Genomic DNA, 7,829 nt, shown 5'->3' with positions numbered 1-7,829 from the left:
GAGTAGGATTCCGGTATTGAATGACTGTGACGAGCTTCAAACTCCTGAAGGCTGGGCGTGATGACAAACGCAAAAGAATCAATGGATTCTACTCCAACCTGATTGAGAACCGACAGATGATTAGCCGTGCTGTGACAGAGCATTTGGACCATTTTCACTGAGAGGATGGGATGTAGCTATCAACAAGGGTGATGCCTCCAGACGATTAGTCGTGCAGTGACAGCGCATAGGACTATTTTCCCGAGAGGATTAAAAGTAGCCATTGATGATGGTGATGCCCTACATACAGCTTGCCATGGAAAGGAGTTAGAAGGATTGGATGAATGTAATAAAAAAGTAGAGATTCGAGAGAATTCTAGCATCTCTACACGCCTATCTGAAATTCCCACTATTGATCTACATAAGTATTTCTATCCCTTTTTATTTTCTATTTATTATTAATTTTCGAAACCCATAACCATTTAATCTACCTAACTGAGATTTGTAAGGTGACCATAGCTTGCTTCATACCAACAATCTCTATGGGATCGACCCTTACTCACGTAAGGTATTACTCGGATGACCCAGTACACTTGCTGGTTAAGTTGAACGGAATTGTGAGCTTCTCTAACAGTGCCTGGAACACTTTTATCACAATTTCGTCCACCATCTTCCATGACCTCATCGGCAAAACGGTAGAGGTTTATGTTGATGACATCTTGGTAAAAACCGCAAAGACGAGCAAGTTAATGGACGACCTCCAGGCTGTCTTCAAAGCGCTAAGAAAATTCAACATGAGACTTAATCCGCTTAAATGCGCATTCACCATGGAAGCAGGGAAATTCCTGGGGTTCATGATCACACAGAGAGGGGTAGAAGCCAACCCAGACAAGTGTGAAGCCGTCCTCAAAATGGCAAGCCCAGGATGCATCAAAGATGTGCAACGACTCACCGGGAAACTCACGACACTGTCTTGGTTCCTTGGGGCCTCAGCTGAAAGGGCCATCCCATTCTTCAACCTAAGGAAGAAAGGAATCACCTTCGAATGGACACCGGAATGCGAAGAAGCGTTCGGCCATTTCAAGAGGATATTCTCGGAACCTCCTGTACTTAGCAACCCAGAGAGGGTGAACCCCCTATACTTGTACCTGGCCATGACAACGCAAGCAATGGCGGCAGTCCTAGTACGGGAGGAGGGCAAGACCCAGCGGCCAATATACTTCATCAGCAAAATACTTCAAGGGGCAGAGATGAGGTAAACCAAGTTGGAAAAGTTAGCCTACGCCCTACTAATCTCATCCAGAAGGCTAAAACAATACTTCCAAGGGCACACAGTCATTCTGAGAACCGACCAAGCCATCCGACAAGTTCTCCAAAAACCCGATCTGGTAGGGAGAATGATGACGTGGGCAATAGAGTTATCCCGATACGATCTGCGATACAAGCTAAGACAAGCAATCAAAGCCCAAGCTATGGCAGACTTCCTTGTAGAAGTCACAGGCGAAACTCCCGACACACCGGACACACGGTGGAAGCTCCACGTTGACGGAGCATCCAACCAAACGTTCGGAGGCGCCGAAATCATCCTCAAAAACTCGGCAGGAATAGCCTACGAGCAATCCATCAAGTTCGAGTTAATGATCTCTAATAACCAGGCCGAATACGAAGCACTGATAGGAGGATTGATACTAGCCAAAGAAGTCAAAGCATCAAAAGTTGAAGTTAGCAGTGACTCCCAAGTCGTCACCTCCCAAGTAAACGGCAACTACCACGCCAGGGATGCGCTGCTACAAAAATACTTAGAAAAGGTGAAAGAACTATGCAAAAGCTTCGAAGAAGTCACAATCCAGCACGTCCCAGGAGAGAGAAACGCCCGAGCCGAGCTCCTTTCCAAGCTTGCGAGAACCAAACCCGGAACAGGGAATAGATCCCTAATCCAAGGGCTGGCGACGGAACCTGCAATTGTCATGTGCACAACCCAGGCACCAAACCTACCCTCATGGATAGACCCCATCTCCCGATATTTGGAGCATGCGGAAACACCCCCAGATGAGAAGGAAGCACAAGCTATTAAGAGGGAGGCCCCCAAATATACAATCATACAAGGCTAGTTGTACAAACAAGGATTTCACGAACCCCTACTGAAATGCCTGCACCCTGACCAGACGGACTATGTCTTAAGAGAAGTCCACGAAGGATGTTGTGGCCACCACATCGGGGGGAGATCCTTAGCAAGAAAGATCATCCGGACAGGATACTACTGGCCCATAATGATGTCGGACGCCCAAGAATTCATGAAAGAATGCAAAAAATGTCAAGAAAATGCCAACTTCCACAAAGCACCTCCCGAGGAGCTCAGCCTAATGATGGCTCCCCGACCTTTTGCCCAATGGGGAGTCAAACTCTTAGGGCCATTCCCACCAGGGCCAGGGCAAGTGAAGTACCTAATAGTGGCCATAGATTATTACACCAAATGGGTAGAAGCAGAGACACTAGCCAGCATATATGCAGCGAATTGTCAAAAATTTTTCTGGAAGCAAGTTATCACGAGGTTCGGGATACCGGAGTCCGTCATATCGGATAACGGAACACAGTTCACCGACAAAAAGTTCAAGGAGTTCCTCTCAGGACTAGGAATTAAGCAAAAGTTCTCCTCCGTCGAACACCCTCAAAGCAACGGGCAAGTGGAAGCAGCCAATAAAGTCATCCTAAAAGGGCTGAAGAAACGACTCGAAGGAAAAAAAAAGGCTCATGGGCAGACGAGTTAGCATCAGTCTTATGGTCCTACAGAACCTTCCCCCAGTCATCTACCGGCGAAACTCCCTTCCGACTCACATACGGGGTCGACGCAGTCATCCCAGTCGAGATAGGGGAGCCGAGCCCGATGCTACTTTTAGGAGGAGGAAGCGAAGCAGTTGAAAAAGACCTAATCGATAAAACAAGACAAATGGCACACCTAACAGAGGCAGCAATCAAGCAAAGGATAGCCCTAAGATACAACGGACAGAGTCATAAAAAGGAACCTCGGGGAAGGTGACCTGGTCTTACGACGAAACGACATAGGGCCACCGACCCCAGGAGAAGGCAAATTGGCTGCGAATTGGGAAGGACCCTACAGGGTAAAAGAAGTCCTCGGCAAAGGCGCATACAAGCTAGAAAAACTAGACGGAAAGGAGGTCCCAAGAATATGGAACATGGCAAACCTAAAAAGGTTCTACTCGTAAGGGAAGTAACGGAGCGGTCTGACAACACGACCACATCCGCCTCAACCCCTTTAAGTTTCTTTCCCATATGTACACATTGCATCCTTATTATGTTTTAAAGTTTCGCATGAATATACACAATTAACTTTGCTTTTTTCAAGATTTTCAAAGCAGCATAATGACAATAAACGAACAGTCGACCTAAAGGAAGCTCGGGACTGATCACCCCGACAACCAAAGGGACCCGAGTTTAAGAACCAACAAGGCAAAATATATACATAGGAAAAATAGCCAAGAGAAAAGCCACGACGGCCCGAAAAAATGAAAACAACAAACAAAAACAAGGCCACGACGGCCCGAGCAAGCGAGAAAGCGTTAACAAAATCATTCATAAAAAGGAAAATGTTCATTACAAGCAAAGGCACCTATACAGGCCCAGACACCAAAAACATAAACTACAAAGCAAGAAACAGGAGAAACCACCACCTCAAGGCTTCAAGAGATCGACGATCTTCCCGCCCTCAACAGTCTTGAGGGCACCCACCTGAGTAAGATCAAGGTCGGGAGCAAGCACAGTCACCTGAAGCTTAATCCCCTCTTCAGTCAGCTTCACGGTCTCCCGAGCCCCATGTTCAAGCTCTCTATTCTTCTTCTTCAAAACAACCATCTCTTTGCGGCGGCCTCCGTCAAGCTCTCCGCCAACTTAAGTTTTTCCTCCAGCTCATCCAACCTTTTCTTAGCCTCGACAGTCTCACCACGAGAAGTGTTCAGATCTTTCATCAAAGCAATATCCCGCTCCATCAACCTACTCGCTTTCTCAGCGTACTCTTTGGACTTCTCTTCCAACTCAGATAACTTCTTCTTCAAAGACTCCTCTTGAGATCTCGAGTCCGTCAAATCTTTCTGGGAATCCCAAAGCTTCACCTCCATAGCGTGATAATTCCCCAAGATAGGCTCCACCTTCTTGGCAATGGCAGCTGCTCGGAGAAGGCTGTGATAAATCCACCTCACTTGCCCAGAAAGGTCAGCTTCGTGGAAGAACTCTTCCGTGCCAGGGAGCAGCTGAGATTCAATAAAACCCCCAGCATCAAAGTTTTTCTCCATGACCGAAAGCGCCTTCCCGGAGTCCCGTTTCCTCTTCTTTGAATTGTTCTATGATGTTTGGGTATTGAGATGTTGTGTATGGGTATGATGATTGTGGCTTAGGTTGGGTATATGTGAATATTGGAGCTTGATTGGTGATTTTGAAAAGCTTGAAAAAGGGATTTGGTGGTGAAAAATTTGTTCTTGGAGGTATTGAGGCCTTGAGAGCTTGTGGATAAGTGGTTTGGAAGTGCTCCGGTTGAGCTTGGGAAATCGGCTAAGGTATGGTTTCGGTTTCCCGTATCTAATATGTAATGTGGTAGAAAATACTTAGGCTAGAGGCCCTAAAATAGGCATTGAATGGTTGATGTTGTTGAATGATTGAGATATATGATGTGGTCATATATGTGATGATGATTATTGATGCCTTGGTGGTATGATGTATGAGAAATATGCATGTTGTGATATATGCTTGATGATTGGTTATGGTTGAATTGTGGGTTGAACCATGTTGATGGTGAGTATGATATTGATTGTGTACAATGATGATTTATTGAAATTGGTGTTGTTGAAAATTGGCATGAGGAAGAGTATATGATATGTCAATATGTTTGAGTTTGAGCCACTTGGGTGAAGTGGGTTAAAATGATGAGATAGTGATTTTGTAAATTGTGGTAATGTGTCAATGTATGAGTTGAGGAGGCTTGACGTTGAATTTGATATATATTGATTGATTTCAAAGAAAAGGGATGAAATTGGCATGTTTTGATTGGTTTTGAAAAGAGTTGAAAATGGCCTGTTTGAAAATGGCACTTTGTGGTTTTTATGAAAAACATGGTATTTGGGCATACTTTGACGGGATATAACTTGGACTACAGATCTCTGTTTTGTGCCAAATCTATTTAGAAATGAAATTGGATCCGGGATGTCCATGCCGTTCGAAGAACGGGTGAAAAATGATTTAAAATGAGGAAGTTATGTCCGTTGGAAGATTGGGGTTTAAATCTATGAATTCTGCAGCTTTTAACTTAGAAAATTTTTAGCAGAATGACCCCTCGCGCGTAGGCACACTTGGCGCGTATGCGCCGTTCTTCCAGAAAGCACCATCCACGCGTACGCGTGATGTGCGCGGGCGCGCCGATTGTGCTGCACCCAATGCCCGGCCATTTTCCAGAGAGTTGTGCGAAAACTGTGCCAACTTTGTGCCTGGGGCACAAGAGTACCCACGCGTACGCGTGGTTGACGCGTGCGCATCGTTTGGCTAGTTTCCAATCCACGCGTTAGCGTGCATGACGCTTACGCGTTGATGAGTTTTCGAGGCCATCCACGCGTGCGCATGGAGTGCGCGTACGCGTGGACCTGTTTTCATCCCAAAGTTGATTTTTGAGTTTTAAAAGCCAAATCTCATACTTCTAAGCCTCCGATCTCACCACTTATATCTTAAATCAGTCTGATATGTCTAGCTATGAGAAGAAGGGCTAGTGAATGTGGTAACTTGCGAGTGAAGCAAGGGGAAAATGAATGATCAATGAGGATCAAGCATGATTATGTGAGATGCGGAGGATGGTGGTGGGAGGGCTTGTTATGCCATAGGCCGAAAGGCTGTAATTGTTAATGAAATGGCTGGTTATGGATTTAACCGTGAGCCGGATGGCTGGATTATTGCTGTGTTACGGCGGAGCCATGATTATGGCTATGTATAAATGCATATATATGTTGTTGAGTGAATTGTGAATGTTGCACTTCCATTATCGGAGATGAGAGTTTCCCTGGGAGAAAGCAGTGGCTAGCCACCATGTGCTCCAGGTCGAGACTTGAAGCTCTTTTGACCCTATGTTGTCAGGGTGGCCGGGCACTGTGAAATTCTCGGACGAGCTCACCTCCAAAAATATTCACCCGTGATGGTGATGGATAAATATTCACCAGTGAGGGTGATGGATATGGATCATGATTATGATCAAGTTATTATGAGCATGACTCAAGTTGGGGAGACACGACAAAGGGACAGTCCAATGGTTAACTGCCAGGACTTGTCGGGTTGGCTCTATAACCGACAGATGATATCATCAGCCACTAGGGATAGGCATTCATCATATGCATACTATATGAATTGTTTGAGATTGCCTATTTGACTGCATATTAGTTGCTAATTGTCTAAATGCCTTACTTGTTCCTAATTGTATATTTCTTGCTTGATATAACTGTGTTTGCTACATTATACTCCTGCTGGTGGTTGGGAGGTCTGAAGGAATTGGAAAGGGAAATATTAGTTAGACTGAAAAATCTTTAGTCAGATGCCCTTTATGGTTTAGCCTGTTTATAAGCTTTGATATTATCTGGAGGAAGTTCTAGGATTGCCTTTGGCTTTCCTCCATTATTATGTATTATATATGTGGAAGCTGTTACCATGCTGGGGACCTCTGGTTCTCACCCATGCGGATTTTGTGGTTTTCAGATGCAGGACGTGAGGTTTCTGATGAATGGATTTTTGACGGTTTAGAATTTCACTAATGAAATCCCGTTGTAAAGTATAGTCTCTAAACCAACAATAATCTTTTCATACAAAAATTTGTTTGTCACAAGTACAAACCCCTAAAATCTATAAACCGAAGTATTTAAACCTCGGGTCATCTCTCAAAGGACTTGCAGGGTAGTGTTCTTGTTATTGGTTATGGCCTTGTTTATTTTGGGGTTTTGGATGAGAAATATGAATAGTAAATGGTAAGAAAACTTTATTAACAAAATGGTCTTGGCAAGCATTGGTTGTCAAGGGTCTTCATCATTATCACTAGCCACAAGTATGGTAGTTGCAAGGATTAATCCCACTTAGTCATCCTTATATCAATTAACAAAGGAAAGTCAAGTGAGTTATATCAATCCTAGTCCATAAGTCCTAGCTTTCCACTAATTGGATTAATGAAGGCTAGAGTTAATGGCTATCAACTATCAATCAATTGGACACTAGTGACTCAAGAAATCTTAAGTCATCTTCTCAAGCCAAGAACATAGAATTTTACTCTAACATCCTCTCAAGCATTTCATCAAACACTTGGAGGGTAATGAAAGAAAGCATTTTTATTTGTAAGAATAAAAGGAATCAACAACTAACAATTACAAAGAATTAACAAAACAACAATCAACAACATCACAATCACATGAATTATCTCAAATTGCATTATTAAAAGAAAACAAAAGAACAAAAATATCTCAATTACAAAACCTAGAAACAAAATAAGAGAAATTACAACAAGATGATAGGGATAGAAAGAAGAACCAAAGTGTAGCAATCATCAATTGAAGGTAGAAGTAGAAGGAGACTTGAATTAAACCTAGAACTATGAGATCCTAATCTAACCCTAATTCCTAATCCTAATTCTAGAGAGAAGAGAGAGCTTCTCTCTCTAACTCTAACTACTTCTAAAACTAAACTATGACTAAAATGATTAAAGTATCTCCAGTATATTGATTCCCCTTCAATCCTTGGCTTAAATAGCATCAGAAATGAGTTGGATTGGGCCCAGAAGGCTTCTAAAATCGCTAGCCACGTGTTGCATTAAGTGGGTC

The sequence above is a fragment of the Arachis duranensis genome, chromosome 5 (assembly GCF_000817695.3).
Source record: "Arachis duranensis cultivar V14167 chromosome 5, aradu.V14167.gnm2.J7QH, whole genome shotgun sequence".
Classification (NCBI taxonomy): Eukaryota; Viridiplantae; Streptophyta; class Magnoliopsida; order Fabales; family Fabaceae; genus Arachis; species Arachis duranensis.
This window is presented reverse-complemented; position numbering follows the sequence as displayed.